This window comes from Pantherophis guttatus, chromosome 2, assembly GCF_059756535.1.
Source record: "Pantherophis guttatus breed Tessera chromosome 2, ASM5975653v1, whole genome shotgun sequence".
Lineage (NCBI taxonomy): Eukaryota > Metazoa > Chordata > Lepidosauria > Squamata > Colubridae > Pantherophis > Pantherophis guttatus.
This window is the reverse complement of record NC_142064.1, coordinates 86,133,450-86,157,196: the sequence shown is the minus strand read 5'-3', so window position 1 is coordinate 86,157,196 and position 23,747 is coordinate 86,133,450. Positions and strand designations below refer to the sequence as shown.

At 40.0% G+C, this 23,747-nt stretch overlaps 1 long non-coding RNA gene across 1 annotated transcript; it reads right to left on the bottom strand.

Moving 5' to 3' along the window:
* Positions 1-2,037: 2,037 nt before the first annotated feature.
* LOC148115176 (uncharacterized) lies at positions 2,038-7,486 on the bottom strand. The gene is made up of 2 exons (XR_015731903.1): positions 7,397-7,486; positions 2,038-2,610 (listed from the first exon to the last, which is right to left on the bottom strand). It is a non-coding gene; the product is annotated as an uncharacterized LOC148115176 (long non-coding RNA).
* Between the last annotated feature and the right edge of the window lie 16,261 nt (positions 7,487-23,747).

Sequence of the window (23,747 nt, the reverse complement as noted above, 5' to 3'; positions counted from 1 at the left end):
TAGAATGACACTGATGTATATTGAGGCTGTTCGACATGAGCAGCTGAAGGATATATAGCAAGAAGACCATCTCAGGCTTCTGACAGCTGCAACTGGTAGAACCTATCAATATTCTTAGGTAAGGAAACTAAAACACATTGAAGTAAGCTGTTCTTTAGTTTCCTTTCTTCCCCATAGATCTGGTACATATACTAACCCAGTGTTGACTGATTACTGCCTATGACTTAATGATGTTGTATACAATTGTGTAACAATTGTGGGAAAACTTAAAAGACTCACCTTGAATGGAAATTATTTTAAAAAAGGAACAAAGGGGTAGCAGCTGTTTTGCTTCTTGGGAATCTAATGCTATGCAGTGCATCGTAGGGTCAAGATGTCCCACTGAGTTCAGTGAGACATGCACAGAATTGCAGTCTTAAACATATGACATTTTAGCCCCAGCAAAAGAATGTCCAGCATCTTTGAAAGTTGACAGATTGCTTGCTATCAGCTGAGTTCTTTGGACAAATGTAGTGACCTTAAATCTCTTTTGCTGGCTGATGCAGGACTTGCCAGTGTTAAGAATTTAACCCCTTCTCTGAACCTGGTTTTTTCCCCTTTCTTTCACAAAACCTTGTGATCTTATTCACACATCTTCCTTCCTTCCACAGACCCAGTTTTGTTAAGTGGACATGTGGAGATGAAATAGAAAACATATCCAATACTTAACTATAACTTCTTTGGTTTTTTACTAGATCTTTAAGAGCTTAGTAATTTAATTTTTTTTACATGAAGTACCAGTTTGTATTTATATGTGAGTACAAGCCTATTTATATCTATTCAAAAGGCCCACATATTGAAAAAAATTTGGCACAAAGCTTCGATTAAATTGTTCATTTGGATCATTTTCAGTTGGAGTTTAAACTAGGTTTGAAAACAATAACTTTATTTACCTTTGGCAGGAACTTGATACAGAAGAAGTTTCCCCATTAGTTTTTGATATATATATACCATTTTACATTCTTCCAGTTTATTTCTAGGCAATTTCATGATGCTTGTTTTAACCAACAAAACCCTAAACCCGTGATGGCAAACCTATGGCACGCGTGCCACAGCTGGCATGCAGAGCCCGCTCTGCAGGCACGTGAGCCGTCGCCCACCTCAGCTCCACTGTGCATGTGCACGCATGCCTCCCGCTGGCCAGCTGATTTTTGGGATGTGCAGGGGGCGGGGCACATACAGGAGATGCGCGGACATATGTGGGGTCATGCATGCATGCGTGAGGGCAGGGGGAGCACGGGGGAAGTGCAGAAACGGGCCTGCGGAGCCCAGGGGAGGCCATTTTTGCCCTCTCGGAGGCTCGAGGAAAGCTTCCAGACCCTGGGGAGGGTGAAAATGCCCCACCCCGCCATGGTGCAGTTGCTAAAATTTTTGAATCCCAGCCCTCGTCCGCATGCATGGGGGGGGTGGAGGTCACTGAGGGGTGGTCGCATGCAAATGCACACGGGGGTGTGGGTGGTGTCATGCATGAATGCGCGGGGCGCATGTATGCATTATGGGTTCCGGCACATGAGCGCACTTTTGGCACATGAAGAGAAAAAGGTTAGCCATCACTGCCCTAAACAATTTGCAGCTAGAAAGACTGCCATCTTCTATGCATATCTGCCCATAATTTATTATTATAATTGGAGGCCATTTTATATATCCTAAGACTAGAGGGAAAGATTGGTAGGTATGAAACAGAGGCTTTTAACAGTTGGGATCCAAATATGGAGTTTCCTCTTTCCTTATCTCTCCTGATTTCTCCCCATGGGAGAATTTAGAGCACGACATCTCTTGAACCTTCTCAGATTGGTAGATAGGGAAGAGTTTCCCATGGAATGTACAGAGAATTACTTGGTGTCAAATATTATATGTTTCCAAGGTCCTGAATTGCCATACTGTGTATATTTGTCATTTTGTGTAACACGTCTTAAAAAAAGAATATGTCAAAACATTGTGATTATATCAGAATATGACGACTCAGGAAGTATTCTTTCTATCAGCCAGAGCCTAGTATTTTCACAAACAAATCTGACTTTTATTATTTAAGTAAAAGAACTAATTTTAAATAAATATAAAGACATATGAATATCACCGTCCCAGAAGAAATAAACATAAATGTATCTTCTAGAAAGTTTGGCATAGACAAACTGGAAGTTGCTATTCTAGAGCAAAACTTCTCCAGATCATTGATATCAGATTTCAGGGAGTTTGCAGTAGATCTGAATGCAGGCTCAGGTTCTTCTATTTGTATGGACACGTGATCAGGCTTCTTTCCTAAAACCCTCATTTGATGACATTCACGATGGGGTTGAAAATTTGTGACTTCACAAGGGGGTAGATTGTCTTTTGATGGCAATCTAGAAGGAGATACTTTACAGTGTCTCGTTAAATGTAGGGAGGGACAATATTCTTTACAAGACAAAGTGATGGGATCTTCAGATTTACTTTTAGAAGGTAAAGATGAACAGTTGTCCCCGTTCTTTTTGGAATGCAAGAGACCATATTTTGCGGGGTTCTTTCTGGATGGTGAAAAAGAAGAGAGTTCTTCTTTCGAGTGCTTTGTGGAGGGGAACTCATTTAGTGATACTGGATCAATAAAAGAGAAACGAGACAATTTAGCATCCATAATCATATGACTATACAAATAGGATAAATAAATACAAATCAATATATGGAATGACTTTAAATGAGGTCCATCTTATTTCCTACTCTACATAGGTTATTTATTTATATTTGAATTCTATGGCTCCTCATTTAAAAACCCAACTCTGGGCATCTCACAAATATATAAAACCAAATATCATTAAAAAAAAATACTGTAAAAGCAAACAAAGAAGGAATAAAAACAGAAACCTAGTGTCACGACCCATCTCCTTTGATGTAGCCAAACACCAGTATCTTCCAGCCCCGATTTTACCCTATCCCAGTGCTAGGGGAAAGATTGTGCCCTTGATGGCCTTCTGGAAGGTTAAGAGGGCACGGGACTGCCAAATATCAAGAGCAATGGCTTTCAAGAGGATAGGGACTATCATAGAAAAGATATCCTTCATAGGTCCCATTTTTTCTTGGGGGTGCTTCAGTGTTGACTCCTGGCAAATGCCTGGCAGTATTCTTGGCAAGATTTCAGAAGTATTTTGCCATTGGCAGCCCTTTTTCTTAGGGCTGAGAGGGGGTGCTGGCTAAACGTCACCCAGCTGATTTTGTTCCTAAGGTGGGACTAGAACTCAGAGTCTCCCAGTTTCTAGCCTGGTGCCTTAACAGGTCCTACTAGGTAACAACATCGAAGGGAAGGACCTGGAGCATGTCTACGCTAGACAATCATCTCCCAAGCAGATATTCTCAGGGGGGAGCATTCCTGTGGATAATCCAAGACGTGTAGGGCTTTAAACCACCGATGAGGTGGTTCCGCCCCAGGCGCCTGATGGACCCGGATAGGTTCCAGACGGAGCTTGGGCCATTTCCTGAGGCTCTGGCACACGGCTCGACTGAAGACCTAGTGGCTATCTGGGATAGGGTGGCCGCTGGAGCTTTGGACCGGGTCGTGCCTTTGCGGCCTCTGACCCGGCGTCGATCTCACCTGGCTCCCTGGTTCACCGAGGAGCTGAGGGAGATGAAACGCCGGAAAAGACGCCTGGAGAGCAGTTGGAGGGCCAGCCGTTCTGAATCTGACCGAACACTGGTAAGGTCTCATATTAAGACCTACCTGGTGGCAATAAAAGCGGCAAAATGTAACTATTTTTCCGCTCTTATTGCGTCATCAGATAATCGCCCGGCCACCCTGTTTAGGGTGACCCGCTCCCTGCTCCACCAGGAAGCGCGGAAGGACCCCTTGGAGGGTAGAGCCGAGGACTTTGTACAATATTTGTATGACAAAATCGCTCAGATTCGGGAAAATTTGGACTCTGACTGGGTAGATTCGGGAGGGAGGATGGAGGCAAGTCTTGAGAATATTATCTGGGAAGAGTTTGATTCTGTGACTCTGGAAAACATGGACAAGATACTGGGCAGACTAAGCGCGGCCACATGTTTATTGGACCCGTGTCCCTCCTGGCTGGTGCTGGCCTCTCGGGAGGTTACACGAGGCTGGCTCCAGGGGATTATAAATGCTTCCTTGAGAGAGGGTGTCTTCCCTGCTGCCTTGAAGGAGGCGGTGGTGAGGCCTCTCCTCAAGAAGCCTTCTCTGGACCCAGCAGTGTTGGCTAATTACCGTCCAGTCTCCAACCTTCGCTTCATTGCGAAGGTTGTTGAGAGTGTGGTAGCGCGACAGCTTCCTCAGTACTTGGATGAATCGGCTTATCTAGATCCGTTCCAGTCGGGCTTCAGGCCTGGATACAGCACGGAAACGGCATTGGTCGCATTGGTAGATGATCTCTGGAGGGCCCGGGACAGGGGTTGCTCCTCTATCCTGGTCCTATTAGACCTCTCAGCAGCTTTTGATACCATCGACCATGGTATCATGCTGCACCGGTTGGAGGAGTTAGGGGTGGGAGGCACCGTGTTGCGGTGGTTCTCCTCCTTTCTATCTGATCGGTCGCAGTCTGTGTTGACAGGGGGGCAGAGGTCGACCCCGAGGCCCCTTATATGTGGGGTGCCACAGGGGTCGGTTCTCTCACCCCTTCTGTTCAACATTTATGTGAAGCCGCTGGGTGAGATCATCCGTGGTTTTGGGGTGAAGTATCATCAGTATGCTGATGATACTCAGCTATACATCTCCACCCCGGACCACCCCAATGATGCCCTTAAAGTGATGTCCCAGTGCCTGGAGGCTGTACGGATCTGGATGGGGAGGAACAGACTCAGGCTCAACCCATCCAAGACCGAGTGGCTGTGGTTTCCGACGTCCCGATATAGTCAATTGGTGCCATCACTGACTATTGGGGATGAGTCATTGCCCCCCACGGAGAGGGTTCGCAACTTAGGCGTCCTCTTGGACTCACGGCTGTCTTTAGAAGAACACTTGACAGCTGTGGCCGGGAGGTCTTTTTATCAGGTTCGCCTGATTCGCCAGTTGCGTCCCTTTCTGGATCGGGACTCGTTAAAAACGGTCACTCATGCCCTCGTCACTTCACGCCTGGACTACTGTAATGCTCTCTACATGGGGCTCCCCTTGAAGAGCACCCGGAGGCTCCAGCTGGTCCAGAATGCGGCCGCGCGGGTAGTTATGGGAGCAGCATGGCGCTCCCATGTGGCTCCCCTCCTGCGCGAGCTGCACTGGCTCCCTGTGGTCTTCCGGGTGCGCTTCAAGGTCTTAGTTACCACCTTTAGAGCGCTCCATGGCTTAGGACCGGGGTACTTACGAGACCGCCTTCTGCCACCAATAGCCTCTCACCGCCCAGTACGCTCCCATAGAGAGGGGCTTCTCAGGGTGCCGTCAGCCAAACAATGTCGACTGGCGGCCCCCAGGGGGAGAGCCTTTTCTGTGGGGGCACCCACCATCTGGAACGAACTCCCCCCAGAGATACAGAAGATTCCGGATCTGCGCACTTTCCGCCGTGCCCTCAAAACATTCCTGTTTCAGCAGGCCGGCCTGGGCTAACTTTCCCTTTATATTGCTTTTTGATTTTATTTTAAACTGGGATGTCTTGAATTATCTAGGACCAGAATGTTTAGTATATTTTAATTGGTTTTTTATTATTAACGTTTGTATTACATGTATTTTTATCGTTCGCTGTTCACCGCCCTGAGTCCCTTAGGAATAGGGCAGTATATAAATTTAATAAATAAATAAAATAAATAAATAAAGGTACCCTGTTTCCCCGAAAATAAGATGTCGCCGGATAATAAGCCCAATTGGACTTTTGAGCATATGCACTAAAATAAGCCTCCCCCCCTGAAAATAAGCCCTTCCCAAAAATATTTAAATACATGCGCAGCTGGTCCCCGCCATTTCCTCTGGTTAGGGTTAGGGAGACAGAGCTGGAAATCAGGTAACATGGCAAGAGGAGCCCCATCTTGCACCATGCACACCAAAATAATAAGACTTCCCCAAAAATAAGGCCAAGCGCTTATTTTGGGGTTCAAAAAATATAAGACAGGGTCTTATTTTTGGGAAAACACAGTAACAACCAATATTTTGAATTGCACTTGCAAGAAAACTGGGAACCTGTGCAGATTACTCAATAGGGGTATAAAATGAATGGAGTTGGGGCACCCAAAACTGCATGCTGCCACCTTCTGAAACAGTTGTAACTTCCTGGTGGTCTTCAAGGGCAGCTCCATATAGAGGATTTTGCAGTAGTCCAGCCAGAATGACCAAGGCATGGTTTTTTTTCTTTTTCATTAATTATTTTTTCAACTAAGGACCTTGAAGTTGCCCCTTAAAAGTTGTTAGCATTTTGGACAGGAGACTAAACAAGCATAGAGGTCAAACATCTTATTTCTGAACATCATAATATTATTTCTGAATTTGCATGTATATCAATTTACATGTGATTATGAAAATTGATTTCATTCATTCTCTGTAATGTGATGCATTTCCTTTCTTTATTTTTTTTGACTACACTTGTTTAAGTTGAGCCTTTTAATAATTACCTGGGTACTCTCTCTGTTTTTAATAACATACATATAGCAAGAAAGGTACTTTGTGTATATTTTCCAAGCTATAAATATTACTATACCTATTCCTTTCAATTAAACCCTAAGATTTCCTGCCCCCCCTTGCATATTAAGACTTCCATGTCTACAAGAAAAAATCTAATTAAACACCCTGAAATGGGAGTCAGGGTTGGGGAGGAGAAATCAGAGAGAGAGAGAAACACAGATGACGAAAAAGCAGAAAATAATATTCACTAAAGTTTTCTTTTCATTACTCATATGTTTATACAGCTTAATTATTCTTTACATTTCTTTTACCTACTTAGATTTCTGTATGTTACTGAAATCTTTTTTAAAAAGCAGAAACTTGCAATTAAAGGCAACAGGATTTCTTGGGGCAAAGGAGAGAGGAATCAGAAATCTTTAAATTCCCAATAATTTTATCCATAAAATTAAACTTGTAAAATTTCTTTTATGTCCTATCTTTCTGTATGTTACTAAAACCTTTTTTTTTTTTTAAAAGCAGAAACTTGCAATCAAAGGCAACAGTGCTTCTTGGGGCAAAAGAGGAATAAAAAATCTTTAAATTCCCAATAATTTTATCCATAAAATGAAACTTGGAGAAAATCCCAGAAACATCTTAAGGAAATGGGGATATCTGGTAGTGAAATCTCCCCCCAAACAGTGCAAATTGTTTTTTTAAAAATTGAAGTTTAAATCTAAGAGGATTTGAACTCAGTGAGCCACAACGGAGAAAAATGGACCATTCAGCTTTAAAATCAGTAAGTAAACAATTACAACCAACAAAAAATACCATTTCCGCTACATCTGGAAATACCTGGCCAGGAAGGATCAATAGGCATTTTAGAGAAGTGAGTCAGAGAGGAGTAACCACGCGATAGAGAGAGAGAGACTTCAAATGTTTCAGTTAGTGGGCATTTCAACTGTCACTCCAGTAGAATCCTCAACATATTTGTGCTATATGGCTTGTCAGAGATCCTAAAAGATTCCCCTATCCAGAACTCTTTTAAAGCCACGTAGCTTTTCCTCTTCTCAAATAAACTGGATGTGCTTATTGCCACATCCAAGCTATTGTGCTACATTAACAGTTCAGAAAAAGATCGCTCTTTTATTAGAAAGCTGAGTGAATTCTCTTTGGATAAGCTTTTGAATGAGAAAATAAAGGCTATGTTGAAAGGCAGTATTAGGATCTTATAAGCATTGTTCAGTTTTGCTTAGCATGAGCAGACTGTTCTCAGTCAAAGGACATACTCAATAATAGGTATTATTAAATTTAATCTCAGGAATTCAAAAGGCAATTAATAATAACTGGTCAACATCTTTTCTTGGGAAAAACCATAGAGTGCCTTAGGTCAGGGGTCTGCAACCTTAAACACTCAAAAGAGCCATTTGGACCCATCTCTCACAGAAAAGAAAACATTGGGAGACACAAAACCCTACCCGTGCCTGACTATTTCTTGAGCGGCCACAAAACTAGCATACATAGTTGAATTAAATATTCTGTTTTCTTCTGAAACTTTTCTTCTCTTGGATTTATCCATGGTTGGTTTACCAGGGGTTGAAAAGCTCAATAAATTGCATGCTGGCAAGCGTCGTACATTGGTGGCTGTAATGCACACTTTGAGTGACAAGGAGCCGCAGCAGAGGGGTGAAAGAGCCACATGCGGCTCCAGAGCCACAGGTTGCTGACCCCTGCATTAGATATAGATACAAGACAGCACATTCATGGCAGGTTTTAAGAATGAAGGTGAACAAAAGATGAAAGGGAGGTTTTTCTGAGTTTCTCCACCTAGCAATATCATATGTACCATGCTGAGTCCAAAAAAGGAATTTTGACTATCCTGCATAGTGGCAGTCCTCAACTTACAATACTCATTTAGCGACAGTTCAAAGTCACAATGGTGCTCACACCTCATCCCCATGGTCATATGATCAAAATTCGGGCACTTGGCAACTGGCATGTATTTACAAAGGTTGCAGCATCCTTGAGTAGAATAGAATAGAATAGCATAGCATAGAATTCTTTATTGGCCAAGTGTGATTGGACACACAAGGAATTTGTCTTTGATGCATATGCTCTCATGTACCTAAAAAGACAAGATACATTCGTCAAGAATAATAAGGTACAACACTTAATGATAGCCATTGGTTACTAATAAGCAATCAAATCATACTAGGAAACAATCAATATCAATATAAATCGTAAGGATACAAGCAACAAAGTTACAGTCATGAGGTCATAAGTGGGAGGAGTCATGTGATTACCATCTGCAACTGGCTTCTGACAAGCAAAATTGATGGAGAAAGCCAGATTCACTTAACAACCATATGTTTTGCTTAACTATAGTGATTTGCTTAACAACTGCAGCAAAAATGGTTGTAAAATTGGGCATGACTCAATTAACAGCCACTGTATTTAGCAATGGAAATTCAGGTCCCAGTTATGGTTGTAAGTTGAACCATCTGTACAAAGTTCAAATAAGATATTTGAGAGAATGGATGAGCATCAAAGGTATGGACAATTTACAAAACATAACTCAATTCAGTTTATATAACTCAACTCAGTTTATATAGTGGACACTAACCTGTTTCTACAGCTGAACCTATGCACATTTTCTCCTCCTTTGGATGCTTGACAACTGACTCACATTTAAGACAGTTGCAGTGTCCTGGAGTCACATGTCACATCTTTTGTGACCTTCTGAAAAGGAAATTCAACGGGGAAGCCAGTTTCACCTAACAACTGTGTTACCAATTTAACAATTGCAGTGATTCACTTAACAAATGTGGCAAGAAAAGTCGCGAAATGGGGCAAAATCCAATTAACAAATTTCTCACTTAGCAACATAAATTCAAGGCTCAAATGTGATCGTAAGTGGAGGACTACCTGTAGTTGATAGGAAAGCTGCATAAAATTCTCCTCCACAGTACTCTATGCTATATTTCTCAAGATAAATTAGCTGTAACTACAAAATCTGGCAGCAAGCTCCAGGCACCTTACTTTGTTCCACCAGGGAAGTTGAGGGCTGGCCTAATCCTTCTTGCTTTAAAGAACTACCCTGATAAAATTTGGGAGGTACCCTGGAGCTTGTCAATCCCCACTGAGTAATGTAGGAAGTGTTGGACAGTAGCAGACTCAGTGGTGCCACCCTTCCTAGCAGGCAATTGTCAAAAAGCCAAAATATTCTGGGAGGGGCATCTTAGGGTGGTTATGAGTGTGAGTTTGTAATCTACACTCATTGTTTCAACTGATCACTTTTGAAATCAGGGTTGAAATATCTCCCACACCTACTTTTACATGTTGAACTGTCAATGTTTAATCTCCAGGAAATTTATCAGGTTACAAATATACACTTTACTAGACAGATGAATTTATTAATTTGATGGTTGAATAACTGGTGGGACTGTGACTTAACACTACACAGTGCTTTGGATTTGGTTACTTGATTTTGGTACACTGGTGTAATGCAGAATAAAACAAGGACAATCTTTCTTTCTAAGCAATGGCTTAGTTCGAAAGTCTTGCTTGCATGTGTAGTTTTATTTAAATGTAGTTTTAAAATATAACCTTTTTGACTGAATAATAATAATAATAATAATAATAATAATAATAATAATAATAATAATAAAGCAAAACATCTTGAAGACTCAATAGCCAACTGATTGGAGAAAATGCAAAGTGTCCTATTTTTAAAATAACAAATCACAAGCATTTTGATTTTTGCTTTTCTGAAGTGGCAAAATGTAAGCATTTAAGATGAGGGAGGGGGATTACAATTTAGTCCAGTTCTTTATTTTAGAGTAGTTTATGGTTTTTGGATATCTTGCTGTCCCTAGGTCAAGAGCATATTGTTATTGGTTTTCTGAAGGGATATAGGATGATCCTTTTCATTACATGTATGAAGTCCTTAGTAGCCATTTACATACTATAAGAGTCTTGATAGCAGCCATACTGTGTGTTTCCCTGAAATTAAGACCCTGTCCTATATTTTTTTGAACCCCGAAATAAGCGCTTGGCCTTATTTTCAGGGAGGCCTTATTATTTTGGGCGCATGGAGCAAGACGGGGCTCCTCTTGCCATTTTACCTGATTTCCAGCTCTGTCTCCCTAACCATAACCAGAGGAAATGGTGCGGACTGGCTGCGCATGCATTTAAATATTTTTGGGGAGGGCTTATTTTCATGGGGGGGGCTTATTTTAGCACATGTGCTCAAAAGCCCAATTGGGCTTATTATCAGAGGATGTCTTATTTTTGGGGAAACAGGGTAGATAAACCAAAATGAGGAGGACACTCTACTTAATATAAGGAAAGAGGTACCCACAAGAAAGGAAGAGATCCTTCATCTTATCCTGAACACTTTATCATTTAAAACATGTTTTACCTAGCCTAATTTTTGAAGCTAGTGGAACTGGGATGGTTAAAATCAGGAAGGAGGGTCAGTTTTTTACCCTATTCTTGCATTTTGTTTTGTACATAAAGTGGATTTTTTAAAAAAATAAAATAAAAGTTTCTTATTTGAGTGGAGGAAAAAAATAATAATGAGTAGGCAATTATGTCAGCATATCTAGTTGGACCTAATGAGTATCTTACCAGTTTACAAATCCAGCACCGAATGATTCAAGGACAGGAACTGACAACTAATAGCTATCAGTCCACTGGACAAGAAAGAAACTTACAAAAGAGAAAGGACCCCCAGCAAAGCTATGTGAGAACAAATTCTCCCACAGTTACAGGAAAGCAGCATGATACCAAATTACTCCATAATTAAATTGAGAAAGGTAAAAAATTGTTTCTCCCACTCCCCCCCCCAAAAAAGCATGGCCCCCTAGTCCATTACACCATTTTGTGGGAGAAAGGTGCACAAATATGATCCTTGGTTTTATTACGTGAAGGCTTTATATTTGATACACATCCATTACTGGAATTTTTATTACAGCTTCATTAATTTTGGTACAATTTCCTTTGGGTCTTGCGTAAAAACAGGGCGGAACAACAACTGATGACCTCCTTTTACCGGTCCACAATAGAAAGTTATTGCATCACGGTACGGTATGCTGGTCTGACAGCCGCGGATAGAAAAACATTACAGAAGGTGGTGAGTACAGCACAATACATCGTGGGCTGTCCCCTGGTACCATTAGATGAGATTGCTAGGGTTCGTTGCCTTAGCCAGCCGCACAAACAGGCTGAAGAACAGTTTTATCCGTGGGCTGTCAGACTCCTGAATGAGAAATAACATCATAACTATGTAGTATGATGGACTGCAGGTCTGGCACAATGTGTAACCTGTTCACACTGCAATAGGTGCAGTAGGACTGGGTGTTTTGTTAATATGATTTATTGGGTTAGGGATTTTCTGTCTTCACTGTGAGCTGTGTTGGGGGTGTATACTGAGGGAGCTCAACCAATCTCATTTTTATTTTTTTAAATTTGATTTATATGCCGCCCTTCTCCGGAGACTCAGGGCGGCTTACAATGCACTAAGCAATAGCCTTCATTCTTTTGTATATTTATACAAAGTCAGCTTATTGCCCCCACAACTGGGTCCTCAGTTTACCTACCTTAGAAAGGATGGAAGGCTGAGTCAATCTTGAGCCTTGGTGAGATTCGAACCTGCAGTAATTGCAGGCAGCTGGTCTTAATAACCAGCTTAATAACAGGATGCCTTAGACCACTGTACTACCAAGGCTCTTGTACATTGTACATATGTTGTGCACTGACAATAAAGATTTGAATTGAATTGAATAAATCTAGTTGCCAGAGAATGGGTGTCCTTTCAGCTTCTTTTCTAGCCAGCTGAGAGAAGTCTGACAGCTAGTAGTTTTGACCCCACCACAGAGAATTTATTCCTGTTTATAGCCTTCAAAACAAAACAAAACAAAACAAGGCACCCATCATTTGTATATTAAAATAAAAAGAATTTACTGGAAAAAGGACTAAGTTTTAATCAAGGATAGCCATTTTTTTTTGGCACTATTGCATCAAAAATTTAGAATTATAAACACAAAGACATTCTTGGACCTACTCTGCCTGTAAAATAGGAATAATATTGACCTGTCTCCTGGCTTGTTCATAGACTAAACCCATTTAGTAAATAATTCATACATTGATTCAGGTAGAGAATGGAGTATGGCATATCTCTTCAATGTTAAAATAATTGAATAAATTATATAAATGTGGGAAATTTATTCCTCTGTTGGGGAAAAATGTATATTGAATTAATTACCGAGATATCTCTGGCAGCAGACAAGAAATTCTTTGGAAAATAGTAATCATACTAGTTCATTGGAAACATATTGTTCATTGGGGAAACTTAAAACCAAAGAAAATGGATCATTCAAAAAAGAAAAAGAGGGGAAAATATTTTTTAAAAATGCCCGGGGAATAAATACATACTATGTGTTCATTTCCTTGGGACTCTTATATTGATCAGAAGCATATTCTCTTATCTAACATGTTCACTTAATCTAACAGAACAGAAATGAGACTCAGTTAGGATTTGTTAATACCACTATATCAGGGATGGGCAAATATGGCCGCTTTATGATCTGTGGACTTCAACTCCCAGAATTCCTGAGCCAGCATGGCTGTCTCAGGAATTCTGGGAGCTAAAGTCCACAGGTTGTAAGAGGGCCACATTTGCCCACCCCTGCACTATATGAAAGATGTCTCAACTGATATGAAGAAGAGAAGCAACAGGAGGCTAGGGAGAAACTGAATCTTAAATTGATCCTGCTATATGAATACAGGTAGTCCTTGACTTACAACAGTTCATTTAGTGACCATTCAAAGTTACAACATCACTGAAAAAAGTGATTTATGACTGTTTTTCACACTTATGACCATTGCAGCATCGCCATGGCCATGTGATTTACATCCGGATGCTTGACAATTGGTTCATATTTATGACGGTTGCAGTGTCCCAGGGTCATGTGATCCCCTTTTGCGACCTTCTGACAAGCAAAGTCAGTGAAGAAACCAGATTCACTTAACAACCGTGTTACTAATTTAACAACTGCAGTGCAGTGGTGGATTGCCCCTGGTTGGGACTGGTTCTATAGAACCGGTAGTAAAACCGGTGGGAGGCTCCGCCCACCGACCCCGATGTCATCAGGACACTTCTGCTCATGCGCAAAAACTTCTGCACATGCGCAGAAGAGCACACGTGCGGCCCCGTTGCGAACTGGTAGTAAAGGTAAGTAGAACCCACCCCTGCTGCAGTGATTCACTTAACAAGTGTGGCAAGAAAATTAAAATGGGCAAAACTTACTTAACCAATTTTTTACTTAGCAACATAAATTCTGGGGTCAGTTGTGGTTATAAGTTGAGGACTACCTGTATGTTTAGATGAGATGGCTAAACATTGATGGCTAAATGCTACAGGAATATATTAATTGACCAGAAATTACAGGAAACCATACAAGAAAGTAAATTACAAATATTTTAATAAGTCTGCATATAAGTCAAAGGTATTTACGATTTATATTGACTGTTTCCTAATATGATTTGATTGCTTATTTGTTCCCTGTGACTATCATTAAGTGTTGTACCTTATGATTCTTGACAAATGTATCTTTTCTTTCATGTACACCAAGAGCATATGCAACAAGACAAATTCCTTGTGTGTCCAATCACACTTGGCCAATAAAGAATTCTATTCTGTTCTGTTCTGTTCTGTTCTGTTCTGTTCTGTTCTGTTCTATCCATTTTTATTAACACTCATAATATTTAGGCAAAATTAAAATTGTATTTCTCCCCCTAGAAATTAATTCAGCTTGCATTACAGTATGAACCAATTTCAGTATGAACCAATGGAGGCATTGTATTTTATTTCTTTGATTAGACACTGCCAAAAGCACTTCTTGAATCTACAGTACATGTGAATTTGAATGCATTTACATGTTGATAAAACAGTTTTCAGGATTCTGTGATATAGTTCAAATCCTCAAGAGTTTTTTTAATGTGAACTTCTTTTTACATACAGAAATCTGATTGAATTAGCTAAAATTACATTCCAAAATTGAACAAATTAAGGGAAAATGCATATAAATATGTGTACAGATTTAACATGCAAACCAGCTAGAAATGAGCGGAAAAATCTGATTCTGAACAAAATTGATTTAGTATATCTTTTCTCCAGAACAGAATAACATAGAGAGTGTAAGTATCCAGTAATTTGGCAGTTAATAAAGAGATAGATGAGTGTTGAGTAGGATTCCCCATTTCACTAACTGCCAGTGTGATATGATGCATTTATGCTTCTTACTTAAGGAAGCTGCATTTCCACAGCAAGGATGGTATCCTGCTTGCTGAGAAACTGATCAAATTATTTTGCTCCCCCCCAATTATCTTCTCCCAGCATTGTTATCAAATACATATGAGATACATTCTGAACATTCCAATCTTGGTTGAATACAGAAATATCCTTTGAATATTTTATCACATCTGATAAGATTTGATCTCAAGGTTTTCCACTTGGCATTATCATTGAATATTTGACATGGAATTTTATTAATATCTGACCTCATAATTTATGCTATGGCACTTCTTTTATTGAAGATATTAAGAGGCAGCCTGTACAGTCTCATGTTTTTATTATGCTTGCAGACAGGTATACTAATAACATGTATTAGGGCAATATAAGAGCAAAATATGTTATGGGTGTCTATGTGGGGGTCAGTGGGTGAATATTTATTTACTTATTTATCCACACAGCTCCCTCAAAAAGACAGTCTGGGTGAAGTGCAATATAAATAACCAATAAGTAAAACAATGTAGAACAATTAACACTAAAATTAAAAAATAAATTAGAGTTATTTAAACAATTTTTTAAAATCTTGCGAAGCTTCTTCTCCGGTAATATTGTGCTACAAACAAAGTCTTTGCAAACTTTGCTAGACCAGTTCTTGAATACAGCTCATCTGCCTGGAATCCGCACTGTATATTGGACATTAATACAATTGAGTGAGTCCAGAGGTATTTCACAAGAAGAGTACTCCACTTCTCTGCTCACAATAGAATACCTTATGCCACCAGGCTTGAAATTTTGGGCTTGGACAACCTAGAACTACACCGTCTATGGTCTAACCTAAGCGTAGTACACAAAATTGCCTGCTACAATGTCCTACCTGTCAATGACTTCTTCAGCTTCAACCACAATAATACATGGGCAAACAATAGATACAAACTCAAGGTAAACCGCTCCAAACTCGATTGCAGAAAATACGACTTCAACAACTGAGTGGTCAATGCCTGGAATGCACTACCTGACTCTGTTGTTACATCCTCAAACCCCCAAAACTTTAACCTCAAACTGTCCGTGGACCTCACCCCATTCCTAAGAGGTCTGTAAGGGGCATGCATAAGCGCACCAACGTGCTTACCGTCCCTATACTACTGTCCCCATTTATTTGTATCTATTTCCTGTATGCATAATAATGTTTATACTTATATCCGTTATTTTATACATGTTTGACAAACTAACTAACTAACTAAATAAATAAAAATTATAGAATAATGACAATTAGACATCAAAAGGGGGGGGGAATCCTAAAATGGTCATTTAATGTTGGATTATTATAGGCACCAGTGGGGGGCGGGATGTTTCTCAACCCCACAATTGTGTGATTCTCTGTACATACACTCACACACTGTGCAAGGCCGCAGAACCAAGTTTTGATGCCTTTGTGGAAGGACAAGAGATTGGGGTCTTTCCTCACCTCTGGGAGCAGAATGTTCCACAAAGTGGGATTGACAGCAGAGAAGACTCTCTTCTTAGACTCCCACCAGTCAAAAATCTTTGACTGACGGGGTCTGTAGCGTATCTTCCCAGCCTGATTGAGTGAGACAGGCTGATGAGATTTGGTGGAGCTAGTTCTGAATATTTTTGGGAGAGACAGGATTATTTTCCAGGAATTTAAATCGAGATTCCATGGATTTTCCCAATCGCAGTCTGAAGACAAAGAACTAAAACTACCCAACACCACATTTTTGCTGGTGTTTTGAACTTTCCCATGCTTGAAGTATATATGTACAAGTTTAGCAACTGTTTTAGAACAATCTCTCCTTCAAAGCTATCTCTGACATTTGCATGTTGAAATTGCATGCATTACAAAACTCTCTTATATTATGCTTTCTCTTACAACTTACAGAGCTGGTTGTATGATGCTGCAGCAATCGTGTGAAGGGATAATCAGTCAACCCTTATAAATTCAAATGAGGTGTGGCTGAAACAGGCATATGGTGAAACAGTTTTTGTCAATGCTCTTGGAGTTTTATTGGAGAAAGACCACCTCCTAAGGGGCCCAAGCAGCAATATCTGTTTAGGGCTGGTAATTGACAACAGACAGAAACCTAACCCTGGCCTCTTTTGAAGGCCTGTAACAGGTCAAAGGAGAAAAGGGAACAGCATGATAGAGGCCATATGGCTTCACACTGTAAAACCAACTAAAGTTTGCTTGCTCTTGAATGCAACCCATTCAAGTTCCATTTACATCATAAATTAGTTGGTTGCTATTATTACAACACTTATTACCTGCTTTCTGTATTAGATATAGCTGCATCATGCCATTACTTAAAGTACACAGAAGCAGGTAATATTACAATGAGTAAGAAACTAATAAACTATTCAAAACCAAATACTATGTGCTAGGTACCTCTGAATACAAGTGGCGATGCAATCAATACCTGAAATTATCTTATAAAGCACCTACATTCAACAGTGTCTATATTTTTGCTCTTGCGTTGACAGCATTATCTTTGTGCAAGTGTGCATAGTATAGGTAAAGGTTCTCCTTGCACATACATGCTAGTTGTTCCCGACTCTAGGGGGCAGTGCTAATCTTTGTTTCTAAGCCAAAGAGCCAGCACTGTCTGATGACAATTCCATGGTCATGTGGCCGGCATGACTAAATGCCAAAGGCGCACGCAACGCTGTTACCTTCCCACCAAGGTAGTCTCTATTTTTCTACTTGCATTTTTAAATGCTTTCGAACTGCTAGGTTGGCAGAAGCTGGGGCAAGTAACAGGAGCTCACTCCATTATGCGGTGCTAGGGATTTGAACCACCAAACTTCTGACATTTCTGATCGACAAGCCTAGCATCCTAGCCGCTAAGCCACCGCGTCCCCTTGCAAGTGTGCATACTGGATTACTAAAATATTAAATATTCCTGATTTACTCCTCCAAAATTTTATGCATAAACAATACAGTGAAAACATTACCGTAATCACTAAATTAATAGTACAATAATGTAGCTTTAGTATTAATAGTACAATAAATAAGTAGGGGCCTCGTGGCTCAGCAGACTGATAGCATTGTGATTAACACCAGCTGTTGCAATTACTGTAAGTTCGAATCTCACCAGGCTCAAGGTTGACTCCATCCTTTCTAAGGTAGGTAAATTGAGGACCCAGTTTGTGGGGACAATAAGCTGACTTTATATAAATATTCAAAAGTATGAAGGCTATTGCTTAATGCATTGTAAGCCGCCCTGAGTCTCCGGAGAAAGGTGGAATATAAATCAATTTTTTTTAAAAAAAGTATTTTAAGTATAAAATGCATAGAATCTAGACCTGTGATTGAAAACTTAACAACAGAATGTCTAAGTAAGAACCTTCTTTTGAGAATGGTCCACTACATCATTTCTTTTGTGACTTGGTCTTCCAAAATTGAGCAAATAAAAATGCTAATCTTTCACAACTGTTAACCTAGGCAAGAAAGAAAAAAAAGGAACGATGAGGCTTTTTAATATGTCATTTGCATGTATCCACAAATTAATTGAGTTACCATGCTTGAGGGAAAAAACCCTACACATTGCATTGTATGCTGGAAATAAAATTTAAAAATAAATGTTAATTGTAATAGAACATTGGATTAAAAGATAAGAAAACATTCACCAAATAAAATTTGCTCCACTAACTGTAAAAAAAAATCTTTATTGATTCATTAATCAGATTCTTGTTGATCTACCTAATGATCAGAGAAGGCAGTTGTGAATCAAACAAGTACTGAAAAGTGTATGAAGAAAGGAGTTCTTAGTACAAACTATGAAGAACAAATTTCTAAGGATTTAGATGGGGTGGATCCTAAACCAAATAAAGGACACTGTATTGGTACTGAAAACAGTATGGAGATCTCAGCTCACAAAACTCCTGTGGGACTAAGCCAGCTTTTAATGACCAAAATGCTTGCTTGCCTGCCTGCCTGCCTGCCCTTTCTTCCCTAACAGAGTGAATAAGAATGAACAAAGAATTGGCTTGTTCCCAATTGTGACAGGAGCCAGTCCTGGAAGGTTAACTCTTTTCAGAATTACTGAAAAAAATAAAAACTCCAGTCTCCTGCTTTCTGTTTCCTAAGACAAACTACCCAGAGCTGCTAATTATGCACTTACAAACTGCCTCTTTTAAAAGAAATGTCTGTTGTTTGGTGAGTTGTTTTCCCCCTAGACGTTTCGGTTGCTTTATCTATTTTTCATGGTACTTTTTCCCCTTTTCTTACCCCACCCCCCAAGTGGAGGTTTATAAAAAACATTTGAAACATGTTGTTTCCAGATGTAGGCCCCAAGTGCCCTGTCAAAGCTTCCTGTCCTGTTGAGTTCGGAGCAGATGGAATTACACAAGGTTTGGCTGACAAAATCCAATGTTCCATCTCCTTAATTAAACCCTGGGATGAAGAGAGTTTGCCCTGTTCCTGGCAAGATTATTCTTCACTCCTGTCCCCAACATTATAAACGAACAACTCATTAAAACCCCAACATCCCTAGTGATGAGCTGTCTGAAACCAGCATTTTCAACAATTATATTGCTGACCTCCTAATTAACTTGGCAGCTTTTCAGAGCCACCACCAAGGAGGTGGAGTCCAACTATTTGTGAATATCCCCTTTGTGAGTAAAGGATAAGTGTTATTAAAAGTTTTAAAGAGAAGATGCAAGCGAACAAAAACTAATATAGAGTAAACAAAGAAAAAGCCAAAGATAAAAAGAAATAAAAGCTGCTTCTGATTTTCTTTGCAGAAAATACAGGGATGATTACAAAGTTATCTCTTATTCTATGGTTACAAACAGAAAAGCTAATTTTGTTTTATTATCTAATTTTTTTTCTAATCATGAACACCAGAATTCATTAATGCATTTTTTTTCTGTTTCAGTCATAAATGTAGATATTGTCTTTTTTCTAATCAAAGAAGTTAATTTAGCTATCTCTGCAGTGCAAGTTCCATCATTTTCACCAACCATTTCTGCATTGTGGGTAGTGTTGATCCTCTTCACTTTTGAACATATTATAATCTTGCTGCAGTTGTCATGTAAAGACAGTGTTCATGGCATTCTTCTGTCTGTCTATTAGTCCCAAAAGAAGAGCCTCTGCTTTCAATTATTCCTTAGACTTTAAAAATATTCTGAATTAAGGCATGTATTTGTGTCCAAAATTTTTGGAATTTTTTTACATATCCACTGAACATGATAAAATGCCCCCTCATGTTTTTCATATTTCCGACATAAATTTGAAGTGAGTAAAGCAGAGGTGGGTTTCGGCAGGTTCTGACCAGTTCTGGAGAACTGGTAGCAGAAATTTTAAGTAGTTCAGAGAACTGGTTAATACCACCTCTGACTGGCCCCACCCCCATCTATTCTCTGCCTCCCGAGTCCCAGCTGATCGAGGGGAAATGGGGATTTTGCAGTAACCTTTTCCTGGAGTGGGGAGGGAATGGAGATTTTACAGTATCCTTCCCCTGCCACGCCCACCAAGCCACGTCCACCAAGCCACACCCACAGAACTGGTACTAAAAAAATTTGAAATCCACCACTGGAGTAAAGGATATGTTGTTGGATTTTGATATGTGGTATGTGATTCTGCCTTCCATTATTTTAACAAGAAAAAACTAGCAACAATTCTCCACCCCAACAAAATCCTATTTGGAAAACATTTTTTTTTCCCTTATGGTAGGCTTGCACATTTTGTGTGACCAAAATTAATGTGAGAAAAATTAGGGAGAGGATACAGAATTGAAGCCGTCGACGTTCAACATAGAATAGCTTGATCTATTTTGGCCGCTTAAGTAGGATGAATTAGTAAATTGACTAGAGATATGAACAATTGAATCAAATGCAGATGGTTATATTAATTTTTTTATTTGTGCTGAAATAAAGTGACCAGAGTTCCAAATACGTATTGCTTATTCTTTACTCATTCAGAGATGTTCTCAGTGGAATTGAGATCTAAATACACTTTATAATGGAAAATAGAAAAGGGTGTTTAAATTGACAATAGACTATATTGAATACAACAATTCTATTTAAATCTCTTGAAAATTTAATACTAGATGGACTCTGGGCTTAATGTTGCAAAGTTAACAGCTCTGGCCCTTTTGTTGCATGTTGCCTTGGTAATCTATTTGATTCCTTCACTGAAAGCAATGCGCAATAGAAGCAAATGGGAATTATTGAAAAGAATTGAGTGAGTTTTCTCACCCTGATGACTCCTTTGCTGCTCCCTGAGGTTTTGGGACTAAAATTCCTGGAATTCTGAAGTCCCAGCGCAACTACAGGGTGACTATTGAGAAAGGCTGAATGGAATAATAAATTTGATTTTTAATAGGTGGACAAACCCATTCTGAATAATAAAAATGAACACAGTAATTAATGTTTATTTCCCCTCTTATAAACTCAAATGGATCGATATTATAAAAAAGCATATTAGCAAAGATAATCAGGGACGGTTAGTCTCCATATACATTTTGAGATAACTGACAGCTACAAATCAAATACATCCAGCAACATTTGCTGTCTGGAAAAGCAGTTATGTTGCGTCGGTGCATGCCGACAAGAATCAGGTTTCTCTACTCCTAAATCTCAGATGTTCAGGGATCTGAGCAAAACTGATTCAAAAGTGCTGGCAACACCAGGAGTATAATTCAGAAGATACCTAGACACTACTTTTCTTAAGCAGAAGCTGTGGGGTTGTATAATGTCCACATCTATTGATTGTGAAAATTCCTCTTACACTTCATCAGGTCCCAGACATATCACTTGGACAAGTTCAGCGGCCTAAAACCACAATAAAAGCAGTTCCAAAGAGTTGAGCCTGCATAAAAGAAAAGGAACACTGTCTGCCTCCTAAACTACCCTGTTTCCCCAAAATAAGACATCCCCTGATAATAAGCCCATTCGGGCTTTTGAGCGCATGGCAATAAGGCCAAGCGCTTATTTCAGGGTTCAGAAAAATATAAGACAGGGTCTTATTTTCGGGGAAACACGGTATATATGTAAATCTTGTTTAACAACCACAATTGGGACCAGCAACTTGGTCATTGAGCAAAGCGGTTGTGCTTATGATCTTACTTCAGGATTCCTTTGCTTTACAGACCTGTGAAAAGTTATAAATGTGAGGATTGGTCACAGTTTCTTTTTCATTACCATTATAATTGCAAACAGTTGCTAAGTGATGCAGTTGCTAACAGAGGACTGCCTACATTCAAGGCTTGGTACTATAGTTTTCCTTGTAAAATTTGACAAGGCCTAGCTCAGGATCTATACTTCTGAACAGCCCTTAAGCCTTTTCTAGAAGAGAAATAACGTGTTTTTTCCCCTGTGAATACAGAAACAAGGCCTGGTGCCAGGAGAAAGATGGTAGAAGAAGCTGCATGCTAGAAGGCTGAAGAGGCTTCAAGAGAAAAGTACAAATGGAGTAGGAGGGAGCTATAGGAAACCAGCAGATTACTGAGTAGTGTAGGCTCTTTTTGCATACAAAAACAGGAAAATCTAGGTTGGGGAAATCTAGGTTTGGTGCTGAATGCTAGTTTCTGCTATCCTGAAGAGGTGTTATAAGTTGCTGCTGCCGCTGCCGCCAAATTGATTATAGAGAAATGGGAAGCTTGTCAAATTTGTCATGGAAACTCTTAGTTATTTGAAGTAGGAAGCACAAACCATGAGTAATAACACTATTTTTATTTTAAGATTCCAGTAACAGAATCATGCAAGCTTGAAATATATGTTTGCCATCGTTTTCTTTTACTTTCCAGAAAACTAGAGATGGCCCCTTCTGAAAAACTTCCAACACGTCCTCTCCTTTTGTGGGCTGAGGTGCTATTTGCATGAGGGCTACAGTATCTGTGGCTCTTCCTCCTGTCTCTCTAGGTCAGGGGTGTCCAACCTTGGCAAATTTTAAGACTTGTGGACTCCAACTTCCAAAATTCCTCAGGTAGGCAGCCATGCTGGCTGGGGAATTCTGGGAATTGAAGTCAATATATTGCCAAGGTTGGACAGCCCTGCTCTAGGTGAATTCCACATATCATTTACCCTGTGAGAGAAAAGGAAGTGATCCCTAGACCACGGAGGTCTCAACCTTTTTAGGAGTGGCAGGCCTGTTTTGTAAACCTTTCCACCTCCAAAGCCTCCCTTGTGTAATTTATCCCTTTGATGACATTTGGGCTCACAACCAAAGAGGAGCCTCTGTCCTGGACATTCCTGTTTCTTTTCTGTGCAGCAAAGTAATACGCCTTGCAGAGCAATCAAATCAAGATGTTCCCAATCATGGAACTGCATTGCAAGGAGAGTTTTCTTCCTGTTTCTTGCTTTTCTACCAAAACACAAGATTCAGGGTGGCTGCTAAAAGAAATAGTAATCCCCTCAATCCAGCTCACCTGCCTGAATATTTGCTGATTGAGTTGGCAGAAAACTATACCAGCACAGAATTTGTCATCCCTATTACTGATCCCATCCTGCCTTTATTTTTATTTAGTACAGTCACCTGACTTCTGAATTGGGAATAATAATTTCCAAGAATTTCTCTGTTGCTCAGGAGGCACCCCAATTCCACAGACAGCAGGAGGAAAACAGCCAGAATTTTATCCAGCAATTGCAAACCGTTACATCATGATTTCTATTAGTAAAATGAGGCAACTCCAAACAGGAACAATTTTCATCATCAACTTTAATTCAAGGCTTACCCTAAATGGCATGGAGTGACTTGCTCACTTTCTGTTTCTTATAACTGGTTTATGAAGTGAAGCTTTATCATACAAGTTATTTCAGTATTTTTATAGTTAGATAAAGGTAAAAGTTCCCCTCGCACATATGTGCTAGACGTTCCCGACTCTAGGGGGCGGTGCTCATCTCTGTTTCAAAGCCGAAGAGCCAGCGCTGTCCGAAGACGTCTCCATGGTCATTTGG